At 33.8% G+C, this 6544-nt stretch overlaps 1 non-coding gene across 1 annotated transcript; it reads left to right on the top strand.

Moving 5' to 3' along the window:
• The first annotated feature begins 6236 nt into the window (after nucleotides 1-6236).
• On the top strand, nucleotides 6237-6343 carry LOC139869523 (small nucleolar RNA R71). The gene has a single exon (XR_011766131.1). It is a non-coding gene; the product is annotated as a small nucleolar RNA R71 (small nucleolar RNA).
• The last annotated feature ends 201 nt before the right edge of the window (nucleotides 6344-6544 follow it).

Below are 6544 nucleotides of genomic sequence, written 5' to 3' on the forward strand. Positions count from 1 at the left end.
TAGCCTTACATTATCCCTAAATTATATCACTCAAAATATAACTTATACATTTGAGTGTTTTGGTCATTGATGTCGTAGGGGGTGTATACAAAATAGTATTATTTTTAGTGCGAAATACTATTAAATATGCTACAATTTTACACAAGTTATTTATTTATTTATCGAGTGGATATACTTAAACCTTGCTACAACACTTATAGGTAGTGTACCTAATCGTATTATAGTATAGTTTTTAGTAAGTCCGGTTCGTTCCACAGGGAGCTCGTGAAGTATAACACTATATTTTTTTTACACACAATAATTGTAAAAATACAAATATATATATATATATATATATATATATATATATATATATATATATATATATATATATATATATATATATATATATAAGTAATATTATTATTATAAAGGGGGGTTTTTACCGTTTAATGACCGGTTTGTCGATTTTAAGCGTAAAAATAAATGACAAAAATTAAAGTGCGTAAAATAAATTGCGATAAATAAAATGACAGTAAATAAAATTGCGAGTAATAAAAGTGCGATGAAAAATACAATAAAACAATTATGCTTATTTAAACTTCCGTAATCATGATGTTTAACGTTTTGATTTTAATTAATTGTTACTCGGGTTAATTGTCCTTTGTCATGGTTTATTTGATACCTATCTGGTTTTTATCCATAATAGTCCATCGGTCATAAATATAAAGTGCGAGTGTCCTCGTCAAATTACCCTTATACCCGAAGTCAAATATTCCAACTAATTAAGGATTTAAACTGTGACGCAGTTATCACTTCTGTCAATAATTACACCAGTTATCACTGTATGTAATCTACCCCTGTTTTGATTAGATATGAATATTAATTTACCCACTTGATCAGTTTGAATAATCAATTACCCAACCCGAATAATTAATTAAATGATTATAATAGATTCCATATGAACGTCACTAAATAGGACAACCATAATCATTATTAATTATTAGGATAATTAATTTGAAGATAGGTTCGACAGACTCTAATGAGTTGTCACTCAATTAGACAATACCCCCCCATCTATTAATAGTCAATAGTCCAATTTCCACAAGTGTCGGTCTTTTGCCCAAACCTTAATTATGGTACAAAATCCAATAACCCCGTCTTAATATTTAGTCAAACATCACGATTACTTCGGCTTAAATAAGCATAATAATAACTTAGTTACGAGACATTAATTTAAAAAGGAAGAACATAACTTACAGTGATTATTAATCGCGTAGCGTTACACGGACAGAATTTCGACTTACACACTCAAACGATCTCTATCATAAATCTTATTATTATCATAATTTAAAATTAAAATTAAGATTATTGTTATATCTTATTACATTAACATTATGATAGAGATTTTTAGATATTGATATTGATAATAGATTTTTAGGATAGAAAAAGGGATCGATATATAGATAAAAAAAAATGATAGAAAAAGGTTATCGTTCAATTGATCGTTACATAGCCTTTTATAGGCGAAATTAGAAATTGAATTTTCATTTACGACCCCTGAACTATGCTCAATTAACAACTTTTTATTATTTAATATTATTCTTATTATGAATTATTTAAATATTATATTTTATTCTTGTGCATAGTTGACTCATAATTTTTACACCGTTGCGTCGAGCGTTGAGAGTTGACTCATGTCCCGGTTCCGGATTTTCGAACGTCCTTTCGTACAATTTTATATCGTGTACTTTGCGTTTTGTAACTTGTACTCTTGTCATTTTTAGACGTTCTTCATCAATAAATTGAACCTTTTGAATTGTATCTTGTACTTTTGAGCTTTTTGGACCTTTGTGTCTTCAATTCGTCGTTTTCGCCTTTTGTCTTCGCACTTATTTAAAATAAACGAATATTACTTGAAAATGGAACAATTGCAACTAAAATCTTGTCTTTCTTGGGGGATTTTGCTATGAAATATATGTTCCTTTTTAGCCTTATCAATATCCCCACACTTGAGCGTTGCTTGTCCTCAAGCAATACAGTCTTGAAATAATATAATACATCACACGAATCACTTCTTTATTCTTCACACTTTGTACATCAGTGATTTTGATAGAGCGGTATAAACAATGATAGTAACGATATGGTTAAAGGTGGGTGTGTCATCCACAGTTGCCTTGGGTTTAGGACAATGACACTTGCAATCAAATAGCCGATTTACTTTCGGTTTCCAAAGCAAAGTGCACATTTGAAAGGCGGTTTACAGTCCCACATGACTATAAAAATTTAGATCCTTTAAGGAAATTGGATCTTTATGAAAACATTTGATCTTTTGAAAATTCAAGCTAGATTTTACCCTAGACAAGTTTTCTGATTTGATCCATCATCGGTGTTGCAAAATATATTTGTGGATCAATATTTTGGCTAAAACTTTTAGGTTCGTGTAATTCACTGCTATCCCGGTATCGAATAGCACACATCCAGTTTACTTGTTCCGTATATTACCTTTCGGTAAACTACCGTTCGGTTGTAAAGGAAAGCGATGAACAAGAAACTGTTAAGGCAATGTCCCGTGACATGCAGATGATTATGGTCTTTTAACGTGTCGGATGCTAGAACTATCCTTGGTAGGAGCGATAGTAAAGATCATCCTATAATTTTTCGGTCTGGCACAAGGTCCTGTCTCCGACCATGCTATGCAACCACCGTTCTTACGGTTGACACCCGATTTGGTTCAGGTGACCTAATGAATTCCAGGTGAATTCCTAGGATTTTACGTTCAATGGTAATGAACGCATTGAAAATAGGTTTTCAGAAAACAAATCGGTTTTATTTTTGATCAAAATATTTTCTCGTTCAAGCTCGAGTTTAGATATCATTGAATTCCATGAGTTTGTAATTCTCAATCTTTAAGGTCAATCTCTAGGATTGAGTAATATCAGTCTTAAAAGCTGATTTTTGATCTTTAAGGAGATTATCCTTTCTGGGGATTTGATTCATTAGTCTTATCAAGCTAATTTGCACGGTGCCCCCCCCCCATTGTACGAGATAAATCCTTCTCATGGTTAGGATAAATCTGACCACATGGCGACCCTGTTTGATGCTGAGGTCCGTGGATTTCCTGCCAATTTTAGTGATGACTTTTCTAGATTTTTCGTCAACCTACAGCTGGTCTGGACGACAACTTCATGACCTAAATCAAGAAGCGCGTGTCTTTTTCGGAAGACTTTACTTCCTTCAAATGATGGAATTGATTCATCGTGTAGATCCATCTTTCTTTCAAATGTATTACAGTAAACCGGGTAAAACTGATTAGTATCGTCCAAAGCAAAAGTACCTGCAATAATCTTGTACAAAAATATGTGATATATGTTTTAAATTGAATAACTTGGTACATTCTTCCCACACTTAGTTTCTTTCTTTGCCTTTTTATTTTCTTCTATTTCATTTTAAATGAATTCAAGCGTTTTAGGGTGTTTCTCAATTTATGTCCTTTTCGAGGTAACGATAATTTCGGTATTATCACCTAGTTTTCATCATTCATAAATATGTATAAACATGATTTTGAGTTCATTTAATTGAAAATTTTTCAAATTTTCACAAAATTTGGAAAATAAACTAAGTGTAAACCCGAGAGAATTTATAACCCTTCCCCACACTTGAGATCATGCAATGCCCTCATTTGCATGAAATCAGAATATAATTATAAATTCATGAGAGTGATTAGTGTAGAAAAGTGATTAAAAATACCCAGTTTGTAAGCATATTATTTTACATCACATTTGATATTTTGCGCCTTGTCATCAAAATTAGTAGCTTTTTGTTGAACTTAATGACAGTCTTTGAAAGTGCGCTGTTTTACCCTGTTGTGTACATAACATAAAATACAAACATATATACATATTTTTGAAGTTTGGTATATAACCCCTACGTTCAAAAATTAATATAATATATATATTTTTTTTTTGCATACTATAGATCAATAAAATTAAATGATAACAAAATTTGTCGCCCCGCCCTCGGGTAAAGCAATTTTGGCTCAACGACCTAGTCTTTAACTCACGACGAATTTTAGAAATCATTTTTTAAACTTAATGAATTAAAGTAAATTTTGTTTTTAAAAACTTAAATTAAAATGCATATTAATTTTATATAAAACCTACTAAATAAAAAGATTCAGAATGGAGGGAGAAAACTAGTTCTTTAGTGTCTGCTAGCGGAAAAGACCAATCGGATTCCATTCTCGGAACTACACGAGAACAGAACAACTAACTCTCGACAACATTTTCCTTTTAGAACATTTGAATCTCCCCACACTTAGGTAGCTGTGGTGTCGAAATTGTGATTAGCTTCATCGTCAATTTCTCTTGGACCATAATCAACTTGCATATCTGTGACTTTTGCTTTAAGCCAGTGACCAGCTTTTTCCGTAATATCCACAAATTCAATTAGCTTCGCCTTTTCTTTAGGCGACAGATTGGATACTAACCGGTTATATAATTTAAAGTTCCCCTTACTTTTAGCATCAATAACCCATTTAAAAAGTTTCTTCATTGAACTGTTAATAACGGGGTCATTTAATTTCGTATCAACTATGGGGTTCTTTATTATCAAGTCATCATTAGGTGTTACTTCATTTTCCCCACACTTAGGCGTTCTATTATTGTTAAGCATTACCGTTGGAGTTGGTAAAACAACATGGTTCTTACCAATCGTTTTTGCTGGTTCAACGGTTTTGGCTGGTGGAGATTTAGACTTTCGAATCATAAAGGTGATCGATTTGTTACCACTACTAAGTGTCATTCTTCCATTTCCTACATCAAATAACGCCTTGGTGGACGCTAAGAATGGCCGACCTAAAATTAGAGGAATGTTTGGGTCCTCTTCTATGTCAACGACAATAAATTCGACTAGAAAGGTTAAATTGCCTACTTGAACGGGTAGGTTGTCAGCAATTCCAACTGGGTGCTTAATGGTTTGATCAAAGAGTCGAACACTCATATCCGTTGGACTTAACTTACCTACACCTAATCTCTTATATAAGGAAAGAGGCATAACACTTACACTTGCACCTAAATCTGCTAGTGCATCATACATGACACAATCACTAAGTAGACAAGGAACAATAAATTCACCCGGATCACCTACCCTAGGTGGAGGTTTTGGTGGAACTGTATTCACCGGGTTTATATTTACGGCTTTTGTTTCTTGCACTTTCTTATTCTTATTCTTCTTCTTCTTTCCAGAGGTATCACAATCTTTATTACCTATCACTTGCTCATACTCAACTCCTTTTCTTGGAAATGGGATGGGTGGTTTGTATGGTGCCACCACTGGCTTTACATACTCGGGTGGTGGTGGTGTAACTTCTTCATTGTTACTCACATCTAAAACCTTCCCAACTTCTGGAGCTGGTTTTTCAGAATTTGTTGACACCATGTTAACATTCTCATTCCGAGGATTTACTTCAGTATTACTCGGTAGCTTTCCTTGTTCCCTCTCACTCATCATGCTAGCAAGAGTACCTACGTGTTTTTCAAGATTCAAAATGGAAGCTTGTTGAGTTCTTAATGACTGATCAAACCTCTCGTTTGTTTGGGTTTGAGATGTAATAAATTGTGTTTGAGATTCAAATAGCTTTGCCATTATTTCTTCTAGATTTGGCTTTTTCTCTTCGGGTTGTTATGGTGGTTTATACAAGCTAGGTCTTTGTTGATTGAAAGTGTTGTTTTGAGTCGGTTGGTTATTCGGACCTTGTTGGTTATACCAGTTATTTTTGGGTCCTTTTGGATTGTAAAGAATGTTTTGATTTCGATTTAAGTTTAGCCTTGGCGGTTGATAATTATTTTGATAATTATTTCCCGGCCTTTGATTCATATAGGAAACATTCTCTCGTTGTTCCATCGTTGGTTCAATGTGACAATCTTTCAATAAGTGTGGTCCACCACATTGCTCACAACTGATTCGTATTGCGTGAATATCTTTATTCATCTTTTCCATTCGTCTTTCGAAAGCATCTATTTTTTGCGGAAACGGAATCAAAGTCATGGCTAGAATCGGCTCTAGCCGCTTTAGATGATCGAAAGATATCTTTTTCTTGATGCCACTCATGAGAGTGGGAAGCAGTGTTATCAATAATTTTGTAAGCTTCGGTTGCGGTTTTCTTCATAATGGAACCACCAACTGTTATGTCGATGTCTTTTCTTGTAGCAACGTTGACACCTTGGTAGAATATTTGTACTATTTGATAAGTGTCTAAACCGTGTTGAGGACATCCTCTCAACATCCTTCCGAATCTTGTCCACGCCTCATATAATGTTTCATTTGGCTTTTGTTTGAACGTAACAATTTCTCCTTGAAGTCTTACGGCTTTGGATGCCGGAAAGAATTGTTTAAGAAATTTTTCAACTAAAACATCCCATGTGTCAATCGCCCCTTCAGGTAACGATTCTAACCAATCTTTGGCTTCTCCCTTTAAAGTCCAGGGAAACAACATGAGATAGATCTGCTCATCTTCCACTTCTCGGATTTTGAATAGTGTACAAATTCTTTTAAACGTACGAAG

Source organism: Rutidosis leptorrhynchoides, chromosome 9 (assembly GCF_046630445.1).
Source record: "Rutidosis leptorrhynchoides isolate AG116_Rl617_1_P2 chromosome 9, CSIRO_AGI_Rlap_v1, whole genome shotgun sequence".
NCBI lineage: Eukaryota > Viridiplantae > Streptophyta > Magnoliopsida > Asterales > Asteraceae > Rutidosis > Rutidosis leptorrhynchoides.